The sequence below is a fragment of the Monodelphis domestica genome, chromosome 1 (genome assembly GCF_027887165.1).
Source record: "Monodelphis domestica isolate mMonDom1 chromosome 1, mMonDom1.pri, whole genome shotgun sequence".
In the NCBI taxonomy this organism is placed as follows: Eukaryota; Metazoa; Chordata; class Mammalia; order Didelphimorphia; family Didelphidae; genus Monodelphis; species Monodelphis domestica.
In genome coordinates this window covers 69,984,073-69,991,705 of record NC_077227.1, presented here as the reverse complement: position 1 = coordinate 69,991,705, position 7,633 = coordinate 69,984,073, and positions in this window count along the sequence as shown.

Sequence of the window (7,633 nt, the reverse complement as noted above, 5' to 3'; positions counted from 1 at the left end):
GGGTAGTCTTTGTTCTGAAGGGCTCTTTATGGGCCATAACTCAACTACTGATCTTGTTCTTTTAACAGCAGTTTTCATTAATGTAGCAGGTAGCCATCCTGGGCCAGACTACCAATGATACAGGATCTAAATGCCTGTGGCATGGGGGTGGGGATGGGCACCTTCAGGAGAGGACTGGAGACTCGAATTTTGCCATAATGAGAATTACTGGGTTCTGGGATTTAGAGGGCAGAGGAGTGAATATTTTCATTCATACACCTATTCACAGCATGATTACTGCTAAGTGTTTGACACCTCTGCCCAGCCAAAGAGCCTGATGGAATCTAATCCATGGCATATCTCCCTCCTGCTTCTAGCCAAGCATGAAAGAGCCCCTAGAGGAGTTCAGAACATCTGTGAGGCCAATGTTTGTTTTTTAGGGGTGGAGAATAAGTTGAGGGGAAGTTGTTAGACATATCTAGAAAAATACTCCCTCTATTGTCTGGGACTCATTTTGCTACAAAGGGGCAAAGACAAAAAAGAAAAGTGAAGAGAGCCATGGAATGTTAGGTGGAGAGGACTGAAGTTCAAAGGGGATACTGGGAGGGAAGGTTTGAAATAACTTCTTTGGGGAGTGAAATAATGAATCCATTAGGGAGAAATGGGATAAAATACAAGATCAACCATTTGACTTAAAAGCCCTTCAGAGCAGGCCCCAACCTCTGTTTCTAGGATCATTTCCCACTCCCACTCCCATATTCCTATATTTTCCTCTTTCCTCTCTCAGTCCAGGTGAACTGATTGAACTGTTGTCCATAGATAGCATTCTATCTCTAGTTTCACTGTTCTTAGGGGAAAGGGAACAGAGAAGTAAAATGGGGTAAATTATATCACATAAAGAAGAACAGGGGGAAAAAACATTATAGAGGAGGGGAGGATGAAGGTGGTGATAGGCAATATTTAAATCTAGTTCCACTTTTCCTCTCATTTCTTTGCCTTTGCCCTGACCATCCTTCATGGTTGGAATGTACTCTCTCCTTACCTTTTCCAGAAGGAAAACAAAGGGAGCACAGTGACTTTTTCTGGGTCTCAGGTCAGAGGGCTATAGCTCTCTCCTCCAACCCACCTTCATGGGGTCACATAGTCTCCACTGCACATAGTTTTTGCACAAACAAAACCAATACAACTAAGATTTATTAGGAAAGCTGGGAAAAAAGTTTTAAAGTCACTAATAAAGGCCTCATTTCTCAGATATATAGGGAATTGAGGCAAAGTTATAAGAATGCAAGACATTTCCCAATTGTTAAATGGTCAAATGATATGAACTGGCAGTTTTCAGAGAAGGAAAACAAAGTTATCTATAGTTATTTGAAAAAATGCTCCAAATCACTCTTGATTAGAGAAATTGTAAATTAAAACAACTCTGAGGTACTGTCTCACACCTAGCAGATTGGCTAATATGGCAGAAAAAGAAAATGATAAATGTTGGAGGAACTGTAGGAAAACTGGGATACCAATGCACTATTGGTAGAGTTGTGAATTAATTAAATAATTCTTGAGATAAAATTTGGAATCATATCCAAAGAGCTATAAAACTGTGCATATCCTTTGACCCAGAAATACCACTCCTAAGTCTATCCCAAAGAGATTCTTTAAAAAGGGGTCTATTTGTGCCAAAATATTTGTATCAGCTCTTTCTGTGGTAGTAAAAACTTGGAAAGCGAGGGGAGGTCTATTCATTGGGAATGAACAAGTTGTGGTATATGATTTTAATAAAATAGTTTGTGCTATGAGAAATGATGATCAGGATGGTTTTAGAAGAAACTTGGAAAAACATGAACTGATGCAAAGTAAAGTGAATAGAACCAAGAGGACATCATACACAGTAATAGCAATATTGTATGATAATCAACTGTGAAAGACTTAGCTATTTTCAGCAATACGATGATCCAAGACAATTCTGAAGGACTTATGATAAAAAAATGCTATTTACCTTTACTCTATTTTCTTCATGATTTTTTAAATGTCTCTTCTTCCACATGGCCAATATGCATATGTTATATGTGTATAACCTATATAAAATTATTTACGGAGGGAAGGGGGAGAGAAGAAAGGGAGGGAGAGAATTTGGAACTCAAAATTTTAGAAAACTCATGTTAAAAATTGTGTTTATTGGTTCCTGCGAGCAATGCAATGATCTAGAATTCTGAAAGAGTTATGACGGGGAATGTCCTCTTCCAGAGAAAAAAAGTGTTGGGGTCGACTTTCATGTCAGTGTATCTTTGGTGTCATTTTGGGATTTTGGTTATGTATGAGTGTGCTATTACAACAATGACCAATATAGAAATGTGTTTTGCATGACAATAAAAATGAAAAAAAGTTGTGCTTACATGTAGTTGGGAAAAAATAAAATATCCGGGGGAAAAAATCTATTATCTCTTTGGAGGACAAGACCCTACATCACAGGACAGCTTTCCAAGTACTCAGATTCTTCTGGGAATCCAAGTCCCTAGTTTGGAGAATCATAGGTTTAGAGATAGAAGGGATTTTGGGGGTCATTCCACCTCTAGCTAAATGTCTCACTCAAAACATTTAGCACAATGACCTTTTGTTACCAGAATCTGAGATCTGCTGTACCCATTGGCTTATTGCCTTTTCCCTTTCTTTTGCCATTCCTTATTTTATTCTTGCCTGGACTGCATACATGTATATGTGTGCATTTTTTGGTGGGGAAGGAATGTAAAAGAATATATATAAAAACAGAGAATACATACAAAAATATGCAAGAAGTCTATATTTTTATTTATCTTATTTATTTTAGCCTTCTCAGAATAATTTTTAAATATATGATAAAATACATAGGATTATCAGAGAAACCAATTATATTGAGATAGTTACATGTGTATGTTTATGTTCATGAACATCCAATTAAGAATCCCTCCTTTAAACAGATGTATGCTTCTTCCACCCTAATTCCTGAGGGCATTTATATATATATATGTAATATATTTTATTTATTTATATATGTATATATATATATATAACTCTAGAAAGAAGAAGACTATATTTAAAAAAAGAATATATATCTCAAAGATGAATGGGACTGAAAGAAACTGAGAAATTATATACAAGAAATTGACCTGGTGCTTAGTAGATAGGATCCAGATTTACTCAACTGTTTCTGGCTCAAGTACTTTGGGCCCAGTTTTGTATTGCCTCCATGATTCCCTCACTAGTCTCAGGGTCCATTCTCTGGGGTTGGATGTGCCTCTTCTGGCCTACTTCAGAATGGCATCTTTCATGACAGAATAATCTTTTGCCCTGATTCCAGTGGCCTCTGGTTATGTGGATGGTGCCAACACTCTCCCAGGCTCCTACCCTTAATCATCTTTGATCCTTCCTTCTGTAAACTCTTAGACTTAAAATTTGAAGGGACCTTTGAGGCCATTTAGCCCAACCCCTTCATTTTACAGACCAAGAACCTCAGATTGCCTAACATAATGCTGGTGGTAAATAGTAGAGCCAAAAGTTGAATTTAGATCCTTGGTGTCCATATCAAATGTGTGTTCCAAAATGACAATCTAATTGCACTCTAAGTATTATTGACTCTGACTTGACTATGTTGTATATATGTCTCTCTGTCTCCATTCCCACCACAAACATCTTAGTTCAGAAGCTCAGAGCAAGCACTTCTGAGCCCAAACACAGAGAGGGAAAAGCTTCCTGGTATTCTCCAGGCCACTCAGCTCTTGCCTTCAGTTCTATATACATATTTCCAAACTATAAAATCCCAAGCTATTTGCGGTATTCTTGCTTTCCCCACAGAAAGAGATTGTCTTTTATCATATCTCTTTTTGCCTTAGTGTGGCCTTGCAAACATTTTGTTTCTTTTCTGTGGAGTCAAATTAGCTCAATGCACAAAAGATCATTATTGAATTATTATCTCCAAGGACCCAAAGAACAAAATGTGGAAGGGAGAGAAAGACCTTGGGAGGATACATTGTTAGCCATATTCTGGTGGGAATTACAGACTGATCTTGCAGAATTTTACTTTCACTGTTACGACATTTTTATTATTCTTTCATGGATACATAGCCATTTATGTTATAAGTATATAAATATAATATATGTATATATATGTATATATATATAAAATATAAGCAAACACAAGCACTTAAATCATCCCAACCCCAACAACCCGCTCTTCCAAAAAAGGAACCCCTTAATTAAAGAAAACAATACAAAAAATGATTTCAAGTGAGTGTACGTCTTGTTTCATTTTTTGGTTGGGCTAGTTACTTTTTATCCTATTTTTATCTTAGAGAGAGCAGCCGCCTATTCACACGGTAGGTTTTTCTGTTAGCTGAATGGCTTAGTAATCATTAAGTCAATAAGTTTTTATGAAGTTTCTACTATGTGGCAAGTATTGTGCTAAGTATTCTAAGGGATCCAAAGGAAGGCAAACAGTTCCTGCTCTGGGGGAGCTCCCATCCTAATAGGGAAGACAACAATGCCAGTAACTGTGTACACGTTATAAATTGGAGATAATCACAGAGGAAGGCCCTTGCATTAAGGGATGCCTTAGGATAGTTATTCCCATGACCTATCAGCCCAAGAAAGAAAAAGAAGGGGAGGGCAGGCTTTAGAAAAATCCTGCTACTAACTTCACAGCTACATCACCAGTCCTTCCTATTCCTACATCTCTTCTGGAGATAGTTTTAGCAATCAGATGAATTCCTTGGGTCCATAAAGTGGGCTATTGTGGAGCCTTTGAGATCTGGGGGACCTGAACCAAGCATTATTAGGGGAGAATCAGAGCTGCTAATCATTAATGGATTTTTTAAAAACCCTTATCTTCCATCTTAGAATCAATACTGTGTATTGGCTCCAAGGCAGAAGAGTGGTAAGGGCTAGGCAATGGTGGTCAAGTGACTTGCCCAGGGTCACACAGCTGGGAAGTGTCTGAGGCCAGATTTGAACCCAGGACCTCCCATTTCTAGGCCTGACTCTCAATCCACTGAGCTACCCAGCTGCTCCCTGGATTTCTTCTTAAAGTCATTTTTAGGCATTTAGTTTGTCTTTCATAAGCACCTTAGTAAAGATGCATGATCTGTGACTTCCACCTCCTTTGTCCTCCCCAAATCAAGGGCAGTTTACTCTTTTTAAGTTTCTAGCCGGGTAGGATCTTCTTGCCACAGTGGGAGGAAGAGGCTAAAAAGGTTATGAAAATAGGGATTTGTCAACCATTATTCTTCTGTATGAATGAAGCATGGCTTGTCTCCCAGGGTCAGGGTGATAGGGACAGCACCGGTAGGAGTAAAATGATACCTTATGTCGGTATTATGCTTTACAGTGAAAAAAGAAGTCCTTTTACAAACAGGCTCATAGGGAAAGCTAGGAGGGACCTTAGAGATCATGCAGAACCAATGCACCCCTTTTATACATGAGGAAACTGAGGCTCAGGGAGGTTGTCACTTGCCCAGAATGAGATAGATGGCACTATGTCTAAGCATTTGCACAGAGTACTTGTCTTGGAGTCAGGAAGATCATGTTCAAATTTGATCTTAGCTATTGTGATCCTGGACAAATCTCAAAATTGTCTTTGCCTCAGTTTCCTCAACACTAAAATGGGGATGATAATAATAGCCTTTACCTCCCAGGGCTGTTGCTATTTGTAAAGTGCTTAGCCTAGTGTCTAGCACTTTAATACCTGCTTTGTTTGCCTTTCTCCTTGACATAGTAAGTAGAGGATCAGGATTGGAATCTAGGGCTTTTGACTCTAAATTCACTGCTAAATAACTTTTCACTAAGCAGCACTGTGGGCTGGTAAGAGCTTAGGGGTAGTCTTGTCTTATCCTCACTTTATAAAGAGGGAGTCGAAGGCACCAAGGAGCCCTCAGTAGGGACCGAGCCAGGATTAGACCGGAAGTCTTCTGAGGGAGCATTGTGCTCTTCCCCCTGGACACCCGACCCCTAACATCATTGCTATCTGCCTCCCCACCTCTAGCCTTCCTCCCCAGCCCATTCTCCAAGCATTTATGAAAGCTGCCAACTCCAGCTAAGGGACCCGAGGGCTTCTCTGCATGCTTATGTGCTTGTATGCAATCTGGGCTTTAGGCAGACTCTTTCCAGAATATTTATTCTTAATTTGCTATTGGGTACAACATAGGAATCCGTGAGGGCTTTTGAAGTTAAAAAAACATATTGCAGTCGTTATCACGGGATGCATGATACCCTTTGGGTACGTGAAAAGGAAATTAGATCGAGAAATAATGATGGTTTTCAGCATCCCGCATTGGCTCTGCTTTCCTCACTTCCAAGGAAAGTCGGGATCCTCTCACAAGGAGGCAGGTCGGGGAGTACTGAGTGCTACTGAAGACTCCCTTGTACACCCGGGGAGCCTTTGCTCCTGCCCACCCAGTCCTGAGCCTCCCCCCCCCCTCATCCCCCAGCCTTAGACCTTTCCTCATTGGATCTCTAACACCTAGGTTCAAAGGTGGGCTGCTCCACAGCTCTGAGGTGTCCCGAGGGGCTGTGGGGAGATTCCCTGCTTTTTTGGCACTTCCTCCCCTCCCAGAGTGGCCCAGAATGGATTGGATTGGGAGGGGGGGGGCGGCGCATGACCCAGGGATGGAGATGAGGCGGCCAGATAGGGGAGAGTCGGGAATCAGTCCGTGCCTCCCGTGCCAGCCAAAGCTAAGTGTAAGAGAGCACGCTGAGGCAGGGGTTTCTGGGGTCAGGGTAGAACCCCCAGGGCTCCAGCTTTCAAGTAAAGGCTGGTCGGCTGCTCGGGAAGTGGCTCGCAATTCAGATTCTTCTGGGAGATACGGCCCTTGCCACCCTGAAATGCTGGGTGACCTGCCTGCCAACCCCGAACATGTTGCATCCGCTCCCTTCTACTTTCCTTCTAAGGAAAGAAGAGCAAGAAGATGAAGCCACTCACCCCGACCATCTGGACAGGACTGTCATATGTCTGGAGAGGCACCGCCCCCTACTGGTGGTCCTTTAGAAAGCAGGCACTAGAAAGGGACTCTGGCCGACTGCCCGCCCCCATTGCAGCGGAATCCTCTCTCCCAGCTCTCACACAGCCCAGTGGGTCTTGGAGCTGGGAGGGGATGGAATCTGACTTCACAGATTCAGGGTCCAGTTTGTGTCTAACGTTCATGCCTCCTTATGCTCCGGCCTGCCTGGGTCTTAGAGGTCATTAAAAAAAAAATTGAACCCTTACCTTCCGTCTTAGATTCGGCACTATGTATTGGTTCTAAGGTATTGGTAAAGGCTTGGCAATTGGGGGGGGGGGGGAGTGTCTTGCCCAGGGTCACCCAGCTAGAAAGTGTCGGAGGTCACATTTGAACCCACGACTTCCCGTCTCTTGGTCTGGCTCTCCATCCACTGAGCCACCCACCCAGCTGCCCCCTTGTTTGTCATTTATTACACGGCTACTAGCCAGGCACTCTGCTAAGCTTCCGAACGAAAAGACAAAAAGCTCAAGGAGCTCTAAGTCTACTAGGGGAGACAATATGCAAAACATCGATGTTCCGATGGGGAAGGTACAGAAGTTGGGAGATAAACGGGAGAAGGCACTGACTAGCATGAAGGGACGTTGGCAACGGCTTCGTCGGGGCTTGGGGGAAGCCAGGAGACAGAGAGGTGG